The sequence below is a fragment of the Strigops habroptila genome, chromosome Z (genome assembly GCF_004027225.2).
Source record: "Strigops habroptila isolate Jane chromosome Z, bStrHab1.2.pri, whole genome shotgun sequence".
NCBI classification, from domain to species: domain Eukaryota; kingdom Metazoa; phylum Chordata; class Aves; order Psittaciformes; family Psittacidae; genus Strigops; species Strigops habroptila.
Window position 1 is genome coordinate 26,994,831 of NC_044302.2, and position 26,525 is coordinate 27,021,355.

Genomic DNA, 26,525 nt, shown 5'->3' on the forward strand with positions numbered 1-26,525 from the left:
CTTATGGGAGTGGATTGGACAGGTTTTGGATCAACCTGGTCTAGTGGAAGGTGTCCCTGCCCGTGGCAGGGGATTGGAACTGGATGAGCTTTAAGGTCCCTTCCAACACAAACCAGTCTGTGATTCTGTGATACCCGACATTCAGAACTCTCACACAGGAGTTCATTTTCACCTAAGAGTTATTATGCAGTTTTTAACCAACAGAGTGATAGGTCCTGGATTTTTTTCTCAGCAAAGACATATTTCTGGCAAAGTAGTGCAATTCATTGGTCACTTTAATGTTTAGTTTAATGCTCACTTATGCAGAAGCATGCAGCTGCTGATGCATAAAAACAGCCTCTAGTATCACCTATCTCTTATCTCAGTCACCGACACAGTCCAGCTTTACTTAGTTTATGAAATATGAGCCCTCTGTTTGACAACAGATAAGCACACATCCTTGTACCTTGTATCACTAAACAACACTTTTCCTAGCATAGTGGTTGCTGCTTTTAAAATTTTATCCTGGTTTTCTTGGCACAATCTGTGGCTTTACAGGAGCTACTGAGTATGTTATAAACTTTTTCCATGCAGTTCTTTATTTTAGTGTTATTTGCAACTTGGCAATATTTTGCTACTGAAGTTTTGTGTTAGAGAACACACAACTGATGAGATTTTTTTGTACCTTCCGTCCTACACAGGAAAGATATAGTACTTCCCAAGCCTGTGATTTGGTTACATTCTGTGGGAAGCCAAAGATGGAACAACTTTTTTTTTTTTGGTCTTTTTTTTTTTTTTTCTCCTGCCAAATTACATGGAAAATCTTACTTCAAACTTCTTGTCCAGTCATCCATATTTTCAGACATGATACACACTCATTCTTGCTGCTGAAATAAACGGAAGCACACAGAACTTCTAGAAACTAGATTTTCAAGCATTAATAAACTAATGCTTGTTTATTTCTTTATAGCAATTACCAGTGCTTTATATTATTTTGATGTTAATATCGCTATAGAAATGATAGTAAAAAAGTAAGACTAGTCATATCACTAGGGGTTGATACTTTATTCAAGGGCTTTAGGACCATTTCTCTTGCATTTTCAGATTAAGCAGACAAGCAAAGTTACAGAAAGTGGCACGGATGCTGGAAGGGATTATTGGCATGAGTATTTCCAGTGCCATGGTGGAAAGTCGGAATGAAAAGGAAGGATATTTTGACATAGCATCTAGATGGAAGAAAAAGAAAAGTATTTAAAATAAGAGTCAGTTTTGGTAACTCAAGGGGATTGCTGGAAGAGGTTGTGTTGCTTATAAGAGCAGTGCTCATGTGTCACTTCTGGGTCAGGAAGGCATCTACTCACACAGCCATTTCCCACAGCACACTGTGGTAGTAGCAGTGGAATAATTGTCACATCACTAACACCCACGAGTATCACCTGGGAAAGGCCGGCTCAGAAGTGCGCCTTGCATCATGTCCTGGGGCTATCATGGGGGTCCATAATGTCCTGAGGGGTCGACGATCTGGAGAAGGTGTTTTTACAAAGAAATGTAGGGACAGGACAAGGGAATGGCTTTAACCTGTCAGAGGGGAGATTGAGATAAGCTCTTAGGCAGAAGTTCTTCCCTGTGAGGGTGGTGAGGCCCTGGCACAGGTTGCCCAGAGAAACTGTGGCTGCCCCATCCCTGGCAGTGTTCAAGGCCAGGTTGGACAGGGCTTGGAGCAACCTGGTCTAGTGGAAAGTGTCCCTGCCCATGGCAGGGGGTTGGAACTGGGTGAGCTTTAAGATCCCTTCCAATCCAAACCAGTCTGTGATACGATGGTGGTTCTATGATTAATTGGCTAGCAGTGTGGGGCTGGTGATGCCTATGCACAGAGGAGCTGTGCAGAGGGAGGGTAAACCAAGGATGCACCAAGCCAGAGAATTTGAAGGGGTACCGTTTTGAGCCAGCATGGTGGAAGAGGATGTGCAATACAGACAGATCTCCTGGGTAACGAGGCTCACCAGGAGTCAGGCTGCTGCAAGGCAGTGGAAACATGCACGTAAGATGGGGAGCTCAGCAAGGGCCTGAGGCTGCTGTCAAAGCAAGAATGAGCTCCAAAGGAAGCTCAGTGTCTGAAGCACAGCAGCAGCAGGCTGTTGACATACAGGAGGACGCTGAATGGGTCTTTGCCCTGGGGATGGACAGATGAGTTGTGTAACTCTCTCCTGAACCTGCTGGTGTTGGAGGGCCCCTTGCTAAGCAGCCTGGACAGGGCTGTTTTAATGTCTGCATTGAAATGGGGAAGTTGTTTCCTTTGGTATGGAAAATATAATTTTTTTAGTCTTAAAAATTCCAAGCTTACATTCATAATAGTTTCAGTTCCAGCTTATTTATCACTTCTGTCTTGCTTGGATCTGTTACATGGCACGTGCAGCCAAAATTGTTAATAAAAGACAGTGTTTTCAAGTGACCTTAATCAAATTTTAAAAGTTGTTTTCATATTTAGTTTAAAAAACCTGACAATCTGAGGGAAAATATTGATTATTGACTGCACTGTGTTTTCAGAAGTTTAAAGTTGTAATAAGAATTCATCTTTATCAGAAAGTTATTTTTCATACTCTAAAGAAAAATTATTAGAAACTAGATTTTCTTCAGTCAGTACATGGCAGGAGAATCACATATGCATGCCACAAAAATGCTTAAATGCTGCCAGTAAATGGAATAAGTCCTTTCATCTCCTTTACATGAGAGAGAAATTCTAGTACTTTGGAATTTAGCATATACCCAGCTAATGTGTGCGTATATGAACATGTATATATATACACATTACGCTTTAATATATATATGTATATATATATAAAGCATATAAAAGGTCAGCTTTGAAATTCTGTAACTATGTTTATCTGCTGATCTACTGAATGGTCCCAGTATCTCTCTCTTCCCCTTTTTTTATTTTTAGTAGAGAGAATGCACCCAAATCAGCCCTATTGTCTTGGTTATATAGTTTAAGTCATCAGACTAAAGACTAGGAATAACATCATGTGAATCAGGCCCTCGCTCATGTTGAACAGGCCTTTCACTTTCAATATGAAGTATAGCTGGCTTTTTCTCATTTTGAGTGACAGATGATAAAGCAATCATTGTTTTGTTATTATTTGCCACCACAGTACTGGGAAACCAAGTAAAATGGAGAAAACAGCTTTTTTGTTTCTTTAATGGGTTGTTACGCAAGCAGAGCTGAAACGTTTTATGTTTTAATTGCTTTCAAAGGTCCCTGTCTTGTAAACACTTTGTCTCCGACAGCAGCAGGTTTCTGCGTTCCTGCGCTGAATCTAGGGGGGTTCTGCACGGATTCACTTCCCTGCCCTTGTGCTAATGTTTGCTGGCTCAGGGCCGAATGCACATGCTTAACTTTACGTGCATTAGTCATGCCATTGAACTCAAATGGGGGAGGTGACCTTATGAAATAGCTACATCGGGAATGTACAATGCATTATTCTTACGGCAGTTCAGAAAACACAGGCAACAAACATATCTTGCACTGCAGCCTGACACAACCTGAAAGACACAGCCAAGGGGTAAGAAACTTTAATCTAAGATAAAGGCAAATTAGTATGGTGAAGGATTAGCAGCTCCTACAAGCGCAACGCAGTTCTTGGATGTGATTCATTTTGTAAGGTAAAAAAGAAAAGCCAGCAAGCAGTATGTTTTCAAAACGATTAGCAAAACTCTTCTGAGAAATGTTTTTTACACAAACGTGCTGTTGTAGTTTATATACCTACATAATTCTAAAATGCAAAACAAATTTACTTAACTTCAGAGAATGACAATACCTGGAGGATATAGATAGTGGATGTCTTTTCCTACACTACACTTACATATCTTTGAAATTTGAAAAATGTTTTACCTAGCTTCATTGAATGTCTGGAGGTTATGAATGGTACCATCTTGAAGTCATAAATGATAACTGTCTTTCCGTCTCTCTTTTCTTTAGACAGTCTCAACTTTGTTACAAGTTCAGAATAGCAATTTTTGCTAACCACAGTCATAGAATCATAGAATCATAGAACAGTTAGGGTTGGAAAGGACCTTAAGATCATCTAGTTCCAACCCCCCTGCCATAAAATAGTTCGTAAATGTAAATAGTTCATAAATAGTTCATAAGTAGTCATAAAACAGTTCAACACTGCTTGTATCAGAAGTGTATTTTTTACCCAGTCATGCAAACAATACAATTATTATTTTAAGACAATATTCATGTGTAATGCTACATGCCTTAGTAATTTTATGTAATGAAGACTGGAAAAGTTGTACTCACATCACTTAGACTAATCCAAACCCTAACCAGAATATTTATCAAGCCTAAATTTTCCTGTGTATTTACATCTCTGTAATATGTCTTTCTAATGTTCAATGAGCCACCATTAAGAGCAGTATTTTTGATTCTGCATATGCAGATTCAGTATATGTCATTGGAGCTATTCTAACTAACTGGAGCAGTTTTAAGGAAATGACCTCAGAAAGGGGAAAATTAAAAATACATGAGGAAAAAGGATGCTGTTCCATCTACAAAGTAGGGAAGAACAATCTATACTACTTAAATATGCAATTCCATGCTTTCCTGTGTTAAAAATGCTGCAATGGACCGAAAGCAACAAGTGCTTTCCTATATGAAATTGCTACTCATGTACAAATTGTATCCAGTACACCAGAAGTATAGATATTAATCATTCTTAGCTCTCCTGTGTCAGTTTTTCAGTTTACTTCTAAAAACTTTTTTCCAGAGAAAGATATTATTCTTGCTTTCTAGCAGATGAGGAAATCAAAACGTGATTTTTCCAAATCACAGAAAACCCAAAACTTTCTGTACCAGACCTCATGGCTCCCTGTATAAAGACTTGCATCATACAGTGGTAGGACAAAGGGGAATGGGTTCAAACTTAAACAGGGGAGATTGAGATGAGCTCTCAGGCAGAAGTTCTTCCCTGTGAGGGTGGTGAGGCCCTGGCACAGGTTGCCCAGAGAAGCTGTGGCTGCCTCATCCCTGGCAGTGTTCAAGGCCAGGTTGGACAGGGCCTGGAGCAACCTGGTCTAGTGGAAGGTGTTCCTGCCCATGGCAGGGGTTTGGAACTGGGTGAGTTTTAAGGTCCCTTCCAGCCCAACCTGTCTGGGATTCTATGATTCTATACCTGAGTATTTTGCATTGAAACACCAAAGCTTGTTTGCAGGTGCATTTCAGCAGCCTGCTTCCTTCTTTTATTTACTTGTATGTTATTTTTATGTCTTGATGCAATTCTGCTTTATGTGTATGGGATGGACGCAGTCAGATTTGGAAAGAAATTTTGGTGCCATCACATGGATGTGCTACTGGAAGCTGGGTGCCCGCACGTCTGAACCAGTCTCCATCCGTTTTTCCCAGTTCTGCATGGGCTGCCTGCAAGACAACAGCATCTTTAGGTCTAGTGCAACGGTCAGATAAGACTTGTGTGGGTCTCTGGATACTTATCCTAGTGAGAGGGGAACTAAATATTGTACCAGTGGCTTGATCTGCCCTGTCCTGGCTGCCCAAAGTTGTGAGTCAGCCACCATCCTATGTGTGATGCTCTCTAGTGATAGAGCAATAAGACAATTTCAGACAAAAATAAGGCTGCAAACTATCACCTGGGCCATGGAAATGATCAAGGAAGTCCAAACTTAAGTATGAACTCAAGACAAAATGGGACAGTTTCAGTGTGGCACAGAATATCGACAGTGCACTATCCATGCACTCAAAAAAGAGTTTATTCTGGTCTCTTTGGATAGATACAGGTAGTTTTAGTAAAACTACCTGTTTTTCAGATGGTAAAACTGTACCAAGCCCTGTACAGAAAATATCTGAGCTAAACAGATGGTGCTTAGTCCTGCAAAATTATCTTACAAATGGCTTGTGCTCTAAGCTGATTTTATGCATAGCAAATACATTTCTAAACGAGATTTCCTGCATGAACCTCCACTAACAGCAATACCTATTACATAATGCCTTAAAACGGTATACCTACTTGGAGGTAATAAGCCTCACAATCAGTCACTATGGCAAAGAGTAAATTGTCTTTTATTCCCTTTTCAGAGGCATAAAGGAATACACAGAAGAAAAGAGTTTACTTCAGTTCAAGTGCAAGATATTATCTTCTACTGGGGCTAAAAATAAGAGGTTTTTCCAGTGTTGATCTTGTTTACGGTGCTTCATATTGCTACTTCACTTGTCTTTTTAGTTCAATATATATGAATTCATTAAGACAAGAATGTTAATCAGCAAAATATCCAAAACATTTTTGCATTACTATTTCTGTGTCATTCTACCTGTAAATATATTATCCATCTTCTCTTGATTGATGAGTTCCCATCTGCATGAGTGTATGGCACATGGAATTGAAGAGAGAAGGTTTTGTCATTTCAAGTTGTACTTAAAGTAGAAAAATGAACATGCTTTACAGGAAATGTCTTTTTCTAAAAGACTTAATAATTCTGTGTTTCAGAGCAGCACATATGGCTAGTGACCTCTCTTCCCAAGGAGAATGGCTGAGATGTCTGTTTGGAATTATTCCTGGAATTAGACCAGCATGAAGTCTCCTTTACCAATCTCAGGTAATACCACTGAAAGGCAAGAAATCCGAAGTGATGTATGTCCAGCTGACTGTGCACTGACAATGTCAACTGTGGTAAAAGTTCCACATGCCTGGAGCCAAAGGAAAAAAAAGCCAGGAGAATGGGTAAACCTGGGGACATCATCACTCTATGAGGCATAGTAAATGTAAAGTCCTCCCCGAGGGATATTTAGTGAGTGGAGCCAAAAGTTGCTCTAGGTGGTAGGCAGGTTTTATTAACAGTGGTAGCCCAGACTTCTGCCACAATGAAGCACCTTCTTGAAGATTAACTAACTAGTTATTTACCTAACAATACACACCATAATGGCAAACACAAGAGTGTTGTCAATTTTGGTTAATTTGTAGAGCTTTTACAACCTCAGAGACTCCACTAGAGGAAAATCATAGAATCACAGAATGGCTAGGCAATTTAAATCGAGAATATAGACAGTTAACATCATACGGTTTAACAGTGCTTAGGCCTGAGCCTCCTGCTCAGAAAAACACTCCAATTCTGCTTTCCTTTAATGTGGTGTACACCAGAAGAGGTTTCGGTCGCAACCATTTTGTATCAGGGTGAGTCTGAATCATCCATGCTGGGATGTTCATGAGTACGTAGGTAAGGCAAGTATGGTTTCTCAAATGATATGCATGACAACTAATCTTCTTGTTGTTGAATGATCCTTTGAAATGTTTTCTTTAAATGGTTGTAGCTAAAAAACAGCAGAAATTGTGCACAGGTCTGGGGTACATCTGTCTCATTCTGCTTCATTGAGGTTACATAAATTATGTATGCCCTCTTCACTTTGGATAAGAGTCTGGTCTCGGAAAGATATTAATTATTATGTAGTATCATTCACTAATTGTTTCTCCCTTTAGAGTATTTAAAAAATTGTCTGTGTTGACAATAGTAAAAGATAATGAATGGTTGTTAAGATGTCTGTAGTACAAAGTAAAATACTCATTGCTTCTGCTAATAATATCAGTAAAAGTCAGCATGATTTTAATGATATTATAGGTACATTATGCTTCTGCTACCTTTTCTTGAGAGGAGGAATAATCTTCCAATATTTCTGCCACTTATGCAACCTCGAAAACCTGCATCAGGGCACTCAAATTATTGTCAGATAGCACATTAAAATATCCCTAAACACACTGCAAACAATGCACAAATCCTTAGTGTTCAGAAATCCCATTTACTTCAAAGGTTTGACCTGATTTCTGTGGGACATCTGTAAACAGGGAGTTGAAAATCTAAGTTTTAATAATAAAGAAATCCTGACTTCAAAAATAGAGATGACAAAAATCAAACACATTTTAAGAAAAAGCTTGAACAAAGATGTTTTTCCAAGTTTGTCAGTTGTTTCTTTCAGTTGTCAAAACTCATGTATATACAAGTTAATATAAAGTTAATAAATGCCTCTTGTACTAGAACACCCTTGGGATATTTATAGGTGTCTTAACATCTCTTAAAAACAAATGCTGCCTCATTTCCTAATGACTCTCCCAATTGCATACTTGCTGCCAAGTCAAAATATGTCGCAATACATATACACAGTTCTCATTAAGAGGAATTATGCACATAATTATGTATGCATATATATTCACATATATATATGCACATCTTCCTCTAATTTTTAGTAGTCTGATGGTAATTCTAGAAGTAAATGAAAGGCTTATGCTGTTTTGAGGTGCTTTCTTGAAGTGTACATTTTGCTGTAACACAAACACTCTGTCAATGTCTCAATTTAAACAATATTTTAATAATTTAAAATGCAACAAGATGCTTAATCTCCTCAGCATTTGCAATTGTAGCACCACTATGAAATCACTAAAGAGACCTCAGGCTGATTTTGATGTTGTTACTCACCTTGGTTTTTTCTTAGAGATAGGTAATTCAGGTACTGGTCTTTTCTGGGACAAGATAAAGCAATAGAAACTGTAGCTTACCTAAAACAAGGGAAAAAAAGTCTCCTATAAAAAATTAGTCTCTTGGAAAGTAGTGAACACCTTAGTTTAAGAACATGTTACACACAGGAGTGTAAACTCCCTTGCAGTACTATGCAGCTGTTCATCAGTAAGGCTTTGATGAAGTTTCATCTAAAGGCTGATGTGGCCCCATCTTAACTGTTCAGGGTACAGCAAGAATCACCAAGCTAACCAACAGCATTGAGGTTGCCTTACCCCTGCAAAAGAGTTTGGATAGAACAAATCTTGTGTTCAGCTGGGCTGACTTGGATCAGTAAGGTGGCTAGAATTGAGGTGGTATCTGTTCATCTTCTCAAGAATAGATATTTTTTGGATATAATACCAACAGGTATTCTTTTACTTCTTTACAGTGATGTACAATACCTACAGGAGCAGCTGCTTCCAACTTTTTTTTTTTCTCTGGCCTAACGAATCTGGAGTATTTCTTTACAAGTTGATCAGGACTGAGGAGTGAGTGCCCTCATTTAGGAGCTGCCCATTCCTGGTGATGGGGGCTAATTCTGGCTTTCTCTGCAGAGATAAGACTTAAAGGCAGCCAATAATGACAGGTAAAAGGATTTAGGTGGAATTTAGGCTGGATCCAGGCCAGCTTGATCTGTGTAACTTATTTGTTCTGACATCAATCCTGGCTCTGCCAAATAGGTCAGAGTCTGTTGGTGAGTTTGCAATAGGCACATGTGCGGAGAGCTGAATGTGTCCCGAGTAAGACTATTTTTGAAAAGTAAGGGTCCTGAGCAAAGCTTTGTTAACAGCATCTTCCACTCTCCTGCCACCACCACCACTACAATCTAGTGTTTTTGTGCTTCTTTAAAAAACGTGTCTCTGTGATGAAATGGCTTTTTCTGTGCTGAAAGGAGTATATTTTAGCAACCAGAATGAAAGCAAATGGTAAAATTCTTATCAGCAGCAACCCCAAATCACTTGTCTACCTATTCTTTCACATCATAAACACTGTTCATTTGTAAATAATTGATCAGTATAACTGGAAGTAAATGGTGTTATAGTTCTTCCAGTGTCTACCGTGCTACTTGAACAGGCATTCTTTTTGCCATCATTTTACAGAAAAAAAATCATGTCATGAATTGGATTATGTATGGCAAAGATGAAAAGGCAAGCCCTTCTCCTTGCATGAAAACCTTGGAAAGCTGTAAATTTGGGAGTTCTGTTGAAAGTCAATATAGCAAAACTTTCACTGGAAGAGAATTGTACAGTCAAGTTTTTGAAGGTTTGGAAGTTTAAGAAGCCTTGGATGCCATTCTGATACTGTCGCATACTGTTTTTCTCACTTATTCAATCATCAGAGTTTGAAGGTAAGAAAGGTCTTCAAAGCTGTAGCATAGATTCCTTTCATTTGAGCCAACGAAGTAACCAATAACTGAGGTCAGGAACCTCTCTGTACATGGGCAGCTGTTGGAGGGAGAGATGGCATGTTATCACCAAGTTATAAGGCTGAGACATTAGTGAAATACAGGGTAGGAGGGCTGCTGGGCTCTGCGTCTGGAGCTGCGGTGGGCTTTGTAGCCCTGGAGCCCTACAAGAGTTGCAACCCCATGGGAATATTATTTGCAAAGTGGGTATTTGTTCACTCGTTTTGAAGGGAGCATCATATTGAGAAATAAGGGCTATAAACTGAGCAGAATTGTTCTGAGCACAGTGGAAGAGAAACGAGAACAGACCTTTTGTTTCCTGAATCAGACCTATGTGTGCTTTCCTTTCATAAATCAACTTTTTAAAGCTTGTGTTATTTTAGTTTTGGGTTGGTTTATTTTTCCCCTTAGATGCTATATGTAACTCCCTTTGCCACAGTGGGAGTGCTATAAATGTATATATGTATGTATGGAAATAAAACTAGGAGACAATAGAATATGGTGCATTTTAAAGCATGGGACAGCAAGAATAATACCCTTGGAGAGCTCTGTCTGAAAACTGCAAGACTGGCTCTTATTTGCAGAGATGCTGGTTTCAGTATCAGCCCATTCTCTGTACCAAAACCTTTTTATCAAATAGGGATTTGTGCATGTGTCTGTGTGTGGCTTATATACCCTTTTCAAGATATGGTGTAAAGCTAAAACAGTAAGAAAGTCATTGATGGATGTTTACTAATTCCAAATCCATTCAGTGTCCCGAATATTGTGGCACTGTGTTTTTTGTTAATATCTCAGCCACCATCAATTTGAACTTCTGAAAAATGAAAGTGGAACTGTTAAAGGCCCAGTTTGAATCCCGGCAATTACCAAGCTACCATTTGTGCACTACTATAAGAAAAGAGCAGTATTTTGTGAATAAAAATACCTTCTTCTGCCTTTAGAAAAATATTAGCATCTATTTGAACGAAAACAATAATTTACTTTTATTTGATGCTTTTTCTAATACACAGTGCAGTGCAAATTTATTTGATTGTGAATTTCAGAAATTGAGAAAATGTGTTTATTGGTTATAACAGTATACGAAAATGTGTGCATCTGGATGAGCATTTGTACACATACAAACAAAGATCAGATTGTGACAGCTAAACTAAAACACTGCTTCCACCCACTATCATCAACAACACAAGTTAGAATGAAAGTAGGTGCAAGGCTAAGCCTCCCAAAACTAACAGAAACAATCCCAGAGCAGGTCAGTCAGTTCAAGTATAGAATTTACCTGACGAATAAACCAAAACCAACCCAAACAGATTTATGTCCCTGTTTGCAAGCTGCTGAAAGCTTCAGAGATGGCTTCCAGTGCCTACAGATGCGATGTCCCTTCTGCATTAGAGGCTGGTGAATACCCCACATCATTGTAACAAAATGTTTGTTTATATGTTTTGAGTGATTCACTGTATTTTGCTCCACTCTTCAATGTATGAATATTCTAGGAAAGTAGTTTACTGGAGGAAAGAGTCACTGTACCAAAAAATTTTAAACAAATATTACCAAACACTCAAGATGATGCAAAACTTTTCATTCATAGTCATCAGTGTTAAAAGCCTCATTCCATAAATAACATTAGTCCAACCAGAGACAAGAAATATTTTATATTACTTACATAGCCAAATAAGGCTATTGATTTAGAAATAATTAGTACACTTATTTGTCAAGTAGCTAAATAACTGGTATATCAATGAAAAGACATTTACATTAGAGATATATATATCTAATATGCAAAATAATATACATATATTTACATTGTATATATAAATTTACTCTTGTTTAAATTCTGCTCTACTCTACACCCTTGTGCTCTGGGGTGTATAAACTCTATTAACCTCTCTGTTCCCTTCAAATACTTCAAGAAAAGATGACACCAGCTTGGTCACAACCCTTTGTCCTCTATCCCTGTAACTCGCTGCTTGGTCTGCAGTAGCATTACCCAGTTTGTTAAGCGTTGTACATATGTAATATTTCCCAAACAGATGAAGCCCCAAGCAGGTGTATCGTTACAGATTATATGTTTTCCTGGTTTTATATTCTCACCCCTGACTGTGAGGAGAGTTCTAGTAAACTCTTCATATTTGTATGGAAGATGCAATTGCTTTTGGTGTCTTGTAAGTTAGTGGTGGGGATGGGTATGGGAAGGCAAAGTGTATGAATGGGTTACTTTTAGGCCTGTTTTCCTCATTTCTGGTTTATATTCAAAACTGCCAGCCTGGAAGACTGTGATGACCTGTAGCCACGTTTTCTTGAAAAATCTCCATCAGTTGACTGATTTCTGTCAGCTTCATAAGGGTCCATGGAGAAAAGCACCCTGTTGATCTTGTTCTCAGGAGCTTGGTCCTCCTAAACTTGTAGATGTGCCATCCTGGACAGTGCGTTTTGTGTTTCACCGCTGTGAAAGGCTGCATCAGTTAAACATTTCACTATAGAGTGTGGGTTGACCTTTGAAATTCTGGAGCACAACTCTTTCAGCAACTAGGAGTAGGATTTTCACTGGTAGAAAGCTCATGTGGTGGACTGGGACCTCAGCCCCCAAAAGCAATGCCAAGGCACCTCATGGCTTTACCATGCTTTTTTTTTTTTTTTATATAGCAAAGGTTTTCCATAAGAAGTCAGTTGGGATTAAGGTTCATATATTCCTTACTGGATGAAGATGAGAATTATCACAATATTTAAATTATCATAGGCTGGGTTCTTATTAAATCATAAAATCACAGAATGGTTTGTGTTGGAAGGGATCTTTAAGCTCATCCAGTTCCAATCCCCTGCCATGGGCAGGGACACCTTCCACTAGATCAGGTTGCTCCAAGCCCCATCCAACCTGGCCTTGAACACTGCCAGGGATTGGGCAGCCACAGCTTCTCTGAGCAACCTGTGCCAGGGCCTCACCGCCCTCACAGGGAAGAACTTCTGCCTAAGAGCTCATCTCAATCTCCCCTCTGCCAAGTTAAAGCCATTCCCCCTTGTCCTGTCCCTATGGGCCCTTGTCCAAAGCCCCTCTCCAGGTTTCTTGTCAGCCCCTTTAGGCACTGGAGGTGCTCTAAGGTCTCCCTGGAGCAGAGATCCAAGCCACACTACGGGTCATGGCGAGCTTCTTGTCAACCAATGCACTTTTTTGCTGGTTATTTATTCGATTGGAAGCCAACTCCTAGAAGCTCTACACATAATGTTAGAATTTGACCCTAGCTCTTCTACACAGGAAAAACATCTAGGGTGAGGTCTACAAGGGATTCTTAGGCAAGTCAGAGTAAAGCTCTGTAAAAACAACATTTTATGGTAGGATGACAAATATCCCTAGACTTCCCAAGCAGAGACTAGAGTAAAGCAGGTCATGCTGACAGTTCCCTCTTGGTTCTTGGTGAGGGCTCATATGAGGCAGTTAACAGGAAGGAGCTCTTGTCTTCTACAGAGGAGGATGGGCTGTTGGCTGCCTGTTCAGTGTGGTGTTTTCTATGTACAGGCACTCCGTTGACTGCGCACAGTGGGGCAGAAAGCTAGCATAATAACGTGCACACCAACACAAAGCCTTTAGGCTTAGATTTTTTAAAAAGTCATTTATAATCTCTGCAAAACTACTGCATGGAAAACAAGGTTTTGGTTTGGGAGGCACAGCACATGGTGCACTGGCAAAGGCGTGTGTGCAGAGCTCACTGAAGGTTTGGTAGTTGATGTGGTGCTTTGACAACTCTGAGCCCCCATGTGCATATCCCTATACAGCATCTTCCAGTTTTTACAGACTATGTCCCATTAAAAATAAATGTTGTAAGAATGGAAACAAGTGCTATTTCCCACATAAGAAAGATGACCTGATTAATCAGTGCAAGGAATACTTGGAACAAAGTGAGAATAATGATTAAAAAAGCACCACACAGCTCATTATTTTATTTAAAAACATGTACTGGATATAGCTGCCTGAATCGAGTAATTGTGACAGCTCCCAGGAAGGCACAGACAAATTCTTACAGGTAATGTTAAGGATGTTTCCTCTCTTGAATTGTGGAGCTATATTATTTATGCTGTGTTATATTGATGTGGTGTAACCAATTCTTCTGCTGGGAAATGCTCTGAAACAAGGTGATGAGGTCAGCATTGTGTTCTGTAGGACTAGCATGAGAACACCCTCTTTTGAGAGAGGAAATACTTTTTTGTCTTCTGGTTTCTGGCAGGGAGGTGATGATCATGGTATTGTAATGATGTAAAAATTTAGTACTACTAGAATCATTCTTGGTTAGAAAGAAGTTTAATGATGTTGTATTTGATTAATTCCATCATCTCCATAGGTTTTTAGAAATTAAGGAAATAGTTAAACTCCTATGTAGAAATCTCACAGGAAGGGAAGGTACTTGGTATCATGAAAGATAAAGCTCAAGAAGTCAAATTATTCCTTATCCCTTCCTTTCACACGCTAAAATTCCACTGAAGGCAGAGAAAGGCAAAGACTTTTTTTTTTTTTTAATATAAATTCATTCTTCTCTGAAGGTGGCCAGTTGTGTTGCTGTTGCAGCCAGCAGGAGTTTGCCTTTCCCTTTTGAGGGGACGACATTAAACCTTCTATCACCTACTTTTGGACTGAAACCAAGAAACTAATTCTGAAACTTTCCCTCTGCTTGGCAGATCCACTGAAATCAGTGAATAAAGCTGGACGAATCACCCTTAAACATCAAAATACACTTGGTGGAATAGAAGAGCACCCAGAAAGTAATAACACACTTATGGGATCCAGCCTCTTTGTTTCAAGATGTGGAGGCAAGCAGGAACCCTTGGAATTGAAGGCTGTCTGCCCATGTTGAGCCTGATCTATCAAATTCAGTATTTTATAATATCACCTCATTAAGATCCATATATGCTCAGACATACAGCAGATAATTCACTTGTTATAAATAAACAGGTACTTCTTAATTGTTACCTACCACTAGTGTGTTTGCTTAAACTGTTATCAAAAGAAAACCTGAATATATTATTAAAGGACAAGATTTTTGGAGGCAGTTTAGACGTTGACTTTTCATTTTCTTAAACAACAGTAGATCTGTTGATATTTTACAAGTGAGAACATCCATCTGATTTAATGTTGAATTATACTGATAAATCAAATGCTAATATGGGATAGCTGGAACAATTTTAAAGTAGAGAAAAGGTTATCTCTGTGTACAGGTTTTGCTTTGTCACCGTGCTGCACTCTATAGAAGAAGAACAAAGGCTATACGCATAATAAGGCCATGCAAATGAGGTGAAATCAGCAAAAGTACGGTGGGGGAGGTGAAAATGTAAAATATGACCATCAGTATAATGACCAAAGAGTAGAGAATTTAAATGTTTAATGCTTGCACATTCCACTTCATTTCTCAGTCATCTTTCTGAATGTATATACTGAGGCTCTTGAAAGACCAGAATGAAAAGATCCTCTGTTTTGAACCAAAAGGATTAATAATGTTAATTAACAGACTGTCCAGATACACTTTCCTGAGCTACAGCTATTTACTTTTATTTTTAAAAATAGCAGCAGCATAGTAATAATTATCGGGGATAATGGTGGGGATGGAGAAACCCCACTCTCTGTGTTTTCGGTGAGGCTTTTCTTCCTTGCCATGCTGCACTGTCTGGATGCCAGCTCCCCATCTCAGCCACGATGGAAGCTCACAGTACAATAGGAGCACAGCGACAATATGAATTACAAATACATGTATATCTCGCTGCACGGCCTGTCCCTCCCCCTCCTTTAAATGAATATAGTCTAAAAATATCCTCCACTCTAAATTGCTTTACTACTGAGACGTCTTGCAAAAACACTACGGTTTACAGAAGAAAACAAAACCTCAAACCCCAGATAGAATAATGTTAATGTGAATTGTTTTGCATCTGACTGCAAATTAACTACCTTTTTGAAAGATATTATGCTTATTTAATAACACGGATGCCCACATTAAGAGCATTAGCATTTTACTTTAGGTGAATTTATGAGGAATATCTTGTTCCTTCAAATAAAAAAGGAGGAAAAAATGTAAATGCTACACATGATAAGTACATACTGTGTTATTTTTTATTATTGTAGCCTGGTAAAAATAATTTATATCAGCTTTTAGAAAAGTACTAATTGTCAAGTATTTGTTCACAAGTGGATCTTGAACGAAAGAAAGAAAGGAAAAAAATACAGCAAAATATTAAGTGGAATGCATATTTAAATTATTTTTAAAATTTAGAGCCTGAGTCAGCAAATTTACTATCAAGAAACTACTTGTAGGGGTAATCCATTGATATTAAGAGGTTTACTCAGGTAAGTGTAGTTACTCATGTGCAAGAACTTGCAGAATCAAACACTTTTCTGTGAATAGTCAGAAAAAAAATCACTGGTAAAATGCACTACACCCTTCTATTTACAAGATAGACGTCCATTTGGCAATTGTAAAATGTGCTAATGAAAGGATTCTTAAAGATGTGAAAATTAGCTAAGTATGAGTGACTTCCTTCGAACTAGTTAAATCCTTTCTTTACTCGCTACCAAAAGAAAAACAAAAATGAATAACACTTTCTTTAGCATTTTAAATCTTTCGTGAAAAATCTTAATGTTGCCAGTGTCAGAATGTGGGGCTTAATCAGCACAACTGACAACAATTTACAAACTTTTTCATTCCAAATGCATTTACATATACACAAGCATATATATGTACATAAATTCATTTTATTGCAGCCATTTTACACAAACAGAACCTTAAGTAGTTGGAGTACTAAAAAAGCCAAAGAACTGTTCATATATCTGTAAGTCCATAAAACTCTTAAAACTGTCTCTTTAAAAAAAAACCCAAACAGTGAAATTATAGAAGTGCAGACTATATCACAGAATATTTGCCAGTTATGTCTTGATTCTTATTTGAAATTCCCACAAGAATGCCGGTGATATAAGCTGTAGTAACAGGAATAAAAAAAGTAGAACACAGGGACTTCTAAATAAATCCATGAATATCAAGGAGAAGGGATGCTAAGATTATGCATTTTACCAGTACATGCCTCTGCTTGTAAACCATAAGGCCAGACATTTGTGAGATGCAGTATTGCCAGCTCTGCAGAGGGGGGAGCATGTGTATTCGTATGTATGTACGTATGTATGTGTGTGTGTGAGGCAGGAGGGAGGGAGGAGGAAGGGAGAGATAGGGAGGGGAGGAAAGGAGGTGGGGACAGGCAGACACAATAAAGCATAATAACATTCCTGCATGTCTAATGGCTTAAATACGCTCTGTCTCTCTGTATCCTATTGCTATTGATATTGCAAGCAGAGTCAGAGAAGAAGTTAATGTTCATTCCATCAATAGTTTGTCTTTGATTCAAGTACTTTTGACAGAAAAAAATAAAGAAGCCAAAAAAAGAGGAAAAAAGATTTGTACCTTCAAGTACAGGGAAAAATGAAATGTTTACTTTAATGATATTTTCAAGATACAGCAGCGTTTGCATGCCTCATATGTTTAACAGGCTGCTTGCCAATCAGAAAATACTAGCATTAAATTATTTATATCTCACTCATGTAGCACACCTTATTAGTAGCAAATTAATATTAATAGTTCCAATTTATCATTTAACAACAGTGTATTTTTAAAAATTACATTTTTAGGGCCATAAGACGAAGCCAAGCCTGTAGCTAGCAATGCACTTCCTTCACATTATCTGTCTGTGTGGTGGCTGTTTTTGTAGAAGTATAGGGTATTTTTTTTTGTTGATTTGACGGATGCTGTGGCGTTAACAAAGAGTGACGGAGTTGTGTTAACAAAGACGAGGAGGGCTTAGCGTGTTGCTTGCCAGGGAATAATCACCTTCCAGATCTCTTAAACCCACGCTATATGTAGCACGGGTCCTGAGTGGCTTTTGTTTTCAATGTCTTTTGTAGGCTTTTAGACTCCCCCCCACTCCTGCTTTTTTTCCTTCCCCCCCCGCATCAAATGTCAAGTTAATTTACAGGACGCTATTACTGATATGTTTCCTTGGTCTGTGGTTTTCTGTGAAAGGCAGGCAGCTGAGACCAAGTCTTGGGGCGAGGGGGAGGTGCAGGAGAGCCCGCAGCATGTACAGTGTGTGCCCATGCCTGTAAATTGGCTGCCCGTAGGACAGCAGGATGGGGGAACCTCCCGTCCTCATTTGCATCCTGAAGAATATCTACAGTCAAACCCAACTCATTTCCATACAGGATTTAGACCTGACATTTATTATTCGGTTCACAGGCCTCTTGAAGGAAAGTTTGTTTTCCACTCATAGATGAGGGGAAAAGAAATATCTCCCAAGATAAACAAAGGCTGGCTTAGCAGTAACAGTAAATAAACATCTTCCTCGTATTTTTTGTGAATTTATCTTACGAGATTACCAGACAGACGCTTGCCATCAAATTACTGTATTTTGCTCCTTAGCATTTCAAAAGAAAATATCTAGCCTATCCATCACGTGACATTTGGAAAATGGGTCCTTTTATTTCCAGAAGTTTACTTCCCATAAATAAAATTATAGATCATGGTTCTAAAGGCAAATTAAAACCATCCTTGAAAAGCTATGCAAGGAAGATTTTTACACCTTTCTACGTTTATGTAGGGAGATGCAATTTTCTGCCTGCTGTATGCGTCAATTAGTGTTTTTAAAGCAGCATGAAAAATGCAAGCCACTCATGTGAGCATGCATGTAGTGAATTTATAACATAGCCCATTTTTGTCACCTAATAGCTTCCTAAAATATTTTTGTGATGCTTGGCACTCCAGTCTTAATAGCTGGTAGTGATAAAAACCCATAACCCAATATTTTAATAAAATGTTGAATATACCAGGCCTTCACTTTTAATGAGAGCTCGTACAATGCTTTGACTTGTCAATAATTTAAAGGAACACACTGCAGTTTTCTCAAGGTACTGCTCTCGAGGCGCCTCTCACAGAAACTCTGAAGCAGGATGTCAGTGCCTTATGTGAGCTGCTTAGTGGCTTTCAGGATCAGGGCCTCAGCAGTCATATCCACTTAAACTTGGCTCCCAAATCTCTTGTCTTCACTGAAACTCAGCTTGCTCTGAATAGTGAGAAGAGAGGACAAACGCAAACTCAGTCTCAAGGCTGATTTTGCAACAGTGAAGGTATGCTAACATTAAAAATACGCACCGAGAGCGTATAGGGACACAGCACTAGTATTTTCCTGCTACATTTGATTTGATGAGCTCGTGATGATTTAGGTTAGCCAAAAGCCACGTTAACATTTATTTTGTCCCTATGTCCATAAAGCAATGAGCATCCTTGGGGGGACATCTCTCTGGTTTTGTGGAGGTCTCTATGCATAGGACCCTTTGTGAACACAGGGCAGGTGGGGTAAACCTTGGTCACTGCTGTGGCTGACAAATGTAAAGTATGTACTCAAAGCACAGAATATGACTATACAGACACAAATAAATGTAAAATGCCAGATTTGGCACTCATGTGTTATGCAAAGCAAAGGCTTCCCACATTGTTTCATTACCTTCTTGCTAATTTTTCCAATTAAATCTGAGATTTCACACAATAAAAAAGACAGGACTTTCAGTGAGCTCCTTTTCCACTACACTGTTACACATGGAGGACAGGATTGAGTTTATGCCCATTAAAAATACCACACTAAATAGCTTAAAAAAATTCGATGAATTAACCAAAACCCTCATCCGTTTTCTTAAACTCAAATGCAGTGGTGTATTAGTGTATTTAAAAGAGACAATGGAATGTATTTTTAAATTTTATGAAGAGCAAGTAAGTTCTACTAAGAACATAGACAATTAAAATAAGAACAATATGCTTTTTTTTTAATGCAGCCTGCAACATTTTTTCTGTTTAGGCATATAACCCCAGAGTAATTTCTGTTAAGATTGAGAATTCATACAGTAATGATGCTGCATGTTTTGGTTTATGGGTATTTTGAGACGTGTGGCAGTATAAATAACACAGATTTTTTTTTTTGCTAATCTATTAACTCCATATCAATATCCACTAATACTCTAATTTGCAGTGTGCAGGCAATTTTACTTTTTTTTCATAAAAAGCTAGACTTCTCAATCTTACTGCTGCATACTGATGTGTGGTGAATGCCCACTGATATTCTGAGGCCTCGTAGCTCCTTACACCTTCATCTACAAGTAACTTCAATGATCTTAAATCAAATCATGTAATGAATCTGAAGGTCTAACTAATGTGCTAGCCACTCAAAATATCAAGAACAAAAATGCTCATCGTTAGCAATCATTGCAACCAGTACGTTTTTGGACTAGACTCCAATTAATTTCTCTAACAGACAGCATATCTAAACCTCTAGGAGGTAAAACATATCTGGAACACAATTGCAGTTCACCATAGCTAACAGCAAATCATTTAATGTCATTGTTTTAAAAGTCTGTGCTTGAAATAAAAATGAGAACAGAAGCTTACTAAATTGCTCTATTGGGTGGGTAATCAGATTATTGAAGTAATTAGACAGATCAAAGTCATTTTCAGAAAGCAGCCCAATACATGAGACATTTTACTCTCCAGTGTTCTCTGTAGGTAATGGAATAATAACATGTAAAATATCTACAGAAAGGCTTTTGTTCATTTCACATAAATAATTGACATTCAAGTAAGACAGTCTTGCGTGCATCCTCACATATCACATGTACATTAAAAATCTGAAGCTTTAAAAAGTAGTATGCTAATAAAGTATTTGATTTTTAAAATAGTTTGTGCAAATTCCTAGCAGTTCACACTGCTCCCAGGAGAGAAAAAGGAAATATTAAGAATACTATAGAAATAAAAAGGATATTTGTCACTCTTGTTTAAATTGATGTATGCTGCTGTCCTATAAACGTCACGTCAGATAACCCTGAAAAATTACCATGAATCTCCATAATTACACATATTCATGGTGGTGTTTTGCATAGCGCTAGCAGCAGGCTGCATGGGGGTGCTACGAAGGGAGGTGGGTGAGGAAAGGTTGAATGGTTTGGTAGACTAAAATTATTACCAGCAGCCTAGAAATAGACTCAGCAACGGTTCCATTTTGCTTGGTCTACAAAACCAAATCAAAGTCCCTTGTGCTGCTTTGGTGATCCTTATGGTTCACTAGCAGTTTTGTGCAGGTTAAACAGGGAGAGATGCCCATGCTAATTGGAAGGGCTTCTTTTACTACTGACAGCTGTACAGAAAACCAGGGATGGGAAATTGGAGGGGTGCTTTTTCAAAATCACCTTTTTTTTGGGGAGGGGGGAAAAGAAGGGTTGCATTTCCACCACTGCTCCTCACCTGCCCAGCACAGATTCAGGTGCATCCTCACTTCTGCACCCAAGGTGCGGCCCAGACAATATTCAAGCAAGCTGCTGAAAGACCAAGAGAGACAGAAAGGTTGTTCTGCCCCTGGCTCAAGAGCTTTTAATGCCGAAAACGGAGAGCAGAGTTAATCAGAAGCTCTAGAAGTAATTATTGGCAGGGTTCGGGCAGTGCGAATGCTTGGGTAAACAGCGATTGTGCTGTTTCACCAGATCCTGAACAGAAACGATGGCATTGTCGTCCACTTCTCATTAAGGGGCTTTGGGGAGAGAGCTGGGTGCGGGGAGATGGGTGGGAAACTGACAGTCAGGCGGTCCTCCAGAGGAGCCTCTGCTGATCCTGCTGCAGCAGGCTCCGGCTTTTGGCATCAGCAGTGCCAGCTGTATGGGGAAAAGCCAAGCCTGTCATACCATCTTCTCATCAAACCTTCAGTGCAGGGGGCAGAAGCACCGTTAGAGCCTAACGAAGAAACAAACACAAAAGGGAAGATTAGGCCTTGTTAAACACATGCGTTCATTTGCCCCCAATGAGTTCCCGCCGCTGAGGGACCACTGCGTAGGGCGTTGTGTTTGTTTCTTTTTAAGAGTGATATGGGTGTTTTCTGTGGTGTTTTAAGACATATTGCTATTTAGTGGTGGATTTGGCAGTCCTGGGGTAGCGGTTGGACTTGGTGGTCTTAAAGGTCTTTTCCAACCTAGTTGATTCTATGACCATGTAGCCATAACCTGTCAAATTGTGATTGCCAGAAATTGCATTTGCAACAGCTCTGCCAATGGCTGCTGTCAAAGCCCACAAACATAGACCCCGAAATCATTAATATCAACAATATTGCAATGCTTCTGTCCAAAGTGTTCACTTACACACTCTACTAAATACAACTGCATGTTTTTGGATGAATAATCACACAGGCCTTTGTACGATGTTAAACTGAATCTACTCCTCAGGACCAATGCCAGCATGTGATGTCCCCAAATTACACCTAAGACTGGGCTATGAGCTATCTCCCCACGTTACTCCCATGAGCAGCTCCACCGATTTCAGCAGTGCTTCTTGCAGGGCCAAAGCTGCTCACTGTGAGCACAGGGCTCGTGAGCTGGTTCTCCAGTCCTGCTGCATCTTTCTGCATTCAGAGCGAAGTGACATTAATGAGGGTCTCAACCCCAAAACCTTTTGCATATACCATTTCTGGCGGAGCCAATGGGAATTTTGTATTCACAGTTTGAAGAATTAAGCTTCCAGCCTGCAAGCCGTGAGCTACACTGTCTGCAGGGGAAGGTTAGCATTAAACAGTGGAAATGTCTGAAAATTAGCTTGTGGAATTGCATCCTCAGCACAGACTCAGGATTTGGCCTTGCGTTAGGTGTGCTTTAATGTAAAGATGCAATTAAAGCTGTGTGAGCGTGTGTGCTTGGATGTATATCACCAGAACAAGGAACTGGGAGAAAACACACATAAACCTCTGCTAAGTTCATATTGATAGATGATTTGGAGGCTGAAGGTTTTTTAAATGTTTACACTTATAAAGTATGTGCATACAGTATAAATATCGGTATGTGTGTATTTAGAAATATTTCTACTTCAGTGCCAGTGATTTTATGTCTCCATAGCTGAGTATACACAAAAAGAAGTTGAACACTGGAAATAATTCTCAAATGCTTCTTGCACAGACACATTTATATATTTACCTGGAAGTAGCCAGGAAGCTTGACATGAGGCATGATGTTACAACTATTTTTATTGTTGTAAGTGATCAGCCATATGCACAAGGGTGTGCTCTGCATAGACACAATTATGAAGCCCCTCTTTGCTTATTCTGCATTTAACTGTCAACCATAGGGTACTGGTAGAGTACATTTTAAATGTTAATGCTCTAAAGAAAAGAAGAGAACCTTAATTGAATGATCTATTTGCCAAGCTGCAAAGCACATGTAGATACTGTACAAAAAAGATCCATAATAAATCCCTATCTTTAAACCTCAGGTGTATGTTTGGAGAAGGTAGCTTACTGACAATGATGCAGAAAGGTGTATATGTATAGAAAAGTGTACTTTAATATAGAATAGTATCTGATTTTTAAAGAGGAATTTTTCAAAAAACCAGCACATGGTTTTAGGAATGCAATGTATCACTGAGTTCCTAACAGGCTAAAATACTGTTTCTGTGTTACATTTACCAAAACTTTGATTTCAGTATATTTATTTCCATACATTGCCTCATTCCTGCCTAAGTGGCAAGAAGAAGAAAAAGTGCTTATGGTGCATTTGAATTGCAAAACCAGCACATACTTCAAAAGGACTCCACCCCTGGGATCTCAGAGAATTTATCCCTTGTTTCATTTTTCCAATGTTTAGTATCATTATCACACATCATTATTTTGATTTCATTTCACAAAAATTAAAAGGTGATTTTCTATTATGAGGATTAGTGTTACTTTTTCAACACATAATGGCCTAGTGTTTTGCCAGGTTTTTATGATTTAAGATCTATTGAAATGAAATGCCTTTATTTGAGAAATGCTTCTGCAGATTGGAGAAACTAAAGGCAACCCCCCACTTACTTTTAGCAAAAATCCTCATGGTATTATTTGGTACTCTGTTTACTAGTCAGAAGCCCACAGCTCTGATTTTGTGAAGCTGCACATTCAGTAAGAAAAATACATTATTTTCTTGTTTTTGTTAAAGTAAGCAGCAGACCTTTAATTATATTCAAGGAAGGGCAAAAGAGTTAATGTCACTAAAAGCCAATATTGCTCTACAATAGCATAAGGCAAATATTAGTGCAATTTGCAACTATAAAATCATATTTTTCATTACACAAATAAGTGAGTATTGTAATAACAGAATCTACATTTGTTATCAATTGCAGAACAGGTAAATATATTTTTAAAACTATAGCTAGTGCAATCATGCATATGTGAGAACTATGAGAAGTAGAGCTGCACTATTTCATAGGTGGTTATTTGTTCCTTGAAGAGTTTCTAGTTATATATCTAAAACTATAAGATCAACAAAAACAACACCTGATAACACTGTTTGGCAGATGGTAACTATTACAGGTATGTCACAGGGTCATAATCTACATCAGTATCATATAGAAATTAAATATATGTGTGGTGCCTGTATGTAGTGCTATCATCTGTGTAGTTCATGTGTTTAGATATGTGGTTGTTGGTGCCACATCTATAGAGAGCATATTAAGATAACCACTTTCTTAAAACCCTCTTGCTAGCCAGTCATCAGTACTGCAGCCTTTAAATTCCAGGGAGAATTAGCCCATATTACTGTGTATTTTCTGCTTTAAGTAGCTTTTGAGAAAAATTAGATTTCATATGCAAAGTCCTTTGAGGAGATTATTTATTATTTCATTTTCAAAATAAAGATTGAGATAATGTCTTCCTTCTAGCTCTATTTTATTTAAAGGCAAAAAGATCTGTTCCAGTGTTTAAAAAAATCAAAATTATCTTTTTTAAAAAAGAAAGCACATATATATACAAACACATATATATACCTATACATACAGACATTTACTATACTAGTCATATAAATGTATATGTGCAGTATCCAAGTACATATATAAATATATGCAGACATATATACATATATAAATATGCATATAAATACATATAGTATCCTAACATTTTGTATCTATAAATAACCTTTTATGGTTTTTTTCATGTATTACTACACTGCTACTATAAAAAATTAATAATATACAGGAAAACATCAGGCATAATATAAACCAACAGACTCATTCTTACTAAGCTTAACCAAAACAACCCCCAGCAGCAACTTATAAAGTTTTTGTTTTCATTTCTCCTTCTTTAATAGGAAAAATAATAAATAAAGCTCACATATAAAAAGGTAAATAAAAAGACACCGAGACAAGATATTACTGGATTAGTTACAATAAGTCATTTAATAAGGTTCTGAATATGCCATTTTTTACTTCTGTAGTACTCCTGTGAATAGTCTTCACCAGCACTACTTATTTAGTCAATGACATGTAAGGTGAGTGAAAATTGAAGAATTAGACTCTGAAAAGAATACTAAAAATCCTAACAGAATCACTGGAGCAATCCTGCAAGATACTGAGTACTTTGCAGCTAATTTGACATGAACTCATGGGCAAGATAAAGTGTGTTCTCAAAGTTAGAGATATACACAGGTTTAAGTGTTTTGCTGAATGGGAGAGAAATGGACAGAACTTTCTTGCCCTGTTTTGTGGTAAGGTTTTGAGCAATATTGTTCTGTAAGTGTCGAGAATGGGTTTTGTGAAATTTGGAATGCTTATTGTAACAAATAATTTTCTCCCAGATACATACCATGTAGTTCCACCCCCTCTCCTTCCCCCCCCCCCCCCCCGCCTTAGGATAAGAATAAGGAAACTAATTCAACAAGAGTATAGGATCTGAGTTTTGTTCTCAGCATGCCAGAGACTCCTCTATGAAGAAAGTTTGCCTTATGAGGCCAAATTCAATCATGTCATTAATCAGATTCATCCCCACTGAAACAAACGTAATTGGTAACATTCATTGCCTTGCAAGACTGTCATAGAATTATAGAATCACAGAATCACAGGCTGGGTTGGAAAGTACCTTAAAACTCCTCCAGTTCCAACCCCCTGCCATGGGGGTTGGCACCTTCCACTAGACCAGGTTGCTCCAAGCCCCATCCAACCTGGCCTTGAGCACTGCCAGTAATGGGGCAGCCACAGCTTCTCTGGGCAACCTGCGCCAGGGCCTCACCACCCTCACAGGGAAGAACTTCTGCCTAAGATCTCACCTCAGTCTCCCCTCTGTCAGGTTGAAGCCATTCCTCCTTGTCCTATCACTATATGTCTTTGTAAATAAACAATATGCGCTCATTACATTAAAGATCCTCGTAAGAAAGAACTAGGATGCAGGGTTGTGCTGTGAGATGGGGTGGGATAACTACACATGTGGACATAGAGCTTGTGAATACCAGATGATGGCTTGGAGGACACCCTGGGTGGGGTCTGAGCACGATAATACAGATATTATCCAGAGGAGGCCTGTTCACCAGTCCAACCTACTGCAGAGGGTAGGGGAAACACGAGGTGGTGGAGGGGGAGCAGGCACTGGGCAGGTTTGACTTGTGTTTATCCACATCTGATGAGTTCTGCTGAAACTAATGTAAAGCAGGACAAGGTGGCAAACTCCAGAAGCATCAGCTATGTATTTTACAGAACAAAGATTATATTAATTGTTGTCCAAATTAGAGAGGTTTTGCAGTCCCTTGAAG

At 38.6% G+C, this 26,525-nt stretch overlaps 1 long non-coding RNA gene across 5 annotated transcripts in view; it reads left to right on the plus strand.

The window, feature by feature from the left end:
- The window catches only part of LOC115601006, a 62,583-nt gene extending 47,614 nt beyond the window's left edge, over positions 1-14,969 (plus strand). For 2 of the 5 annotated variants that reach the window (XR_003989208.1, XR_003989212.1), the window contains exons 4-5: positions 6,068-6,585; positions 14,603-14,969. This is a non-coding gene — a long non-coding RNA (uncharacterized LOC115601006). The remainder of the gene's footprint in view (positions 1-6,067; positions 6,586-14,602) is intronic. The other 3 variants (XR_003989210.1, XR_003989209.1, XR_003989211.1) reach the window with 3 other exon arrangements.
- The last annotated feature ends 11,556 nt before the right edge of the window (positions 14,970-26,525 follow it).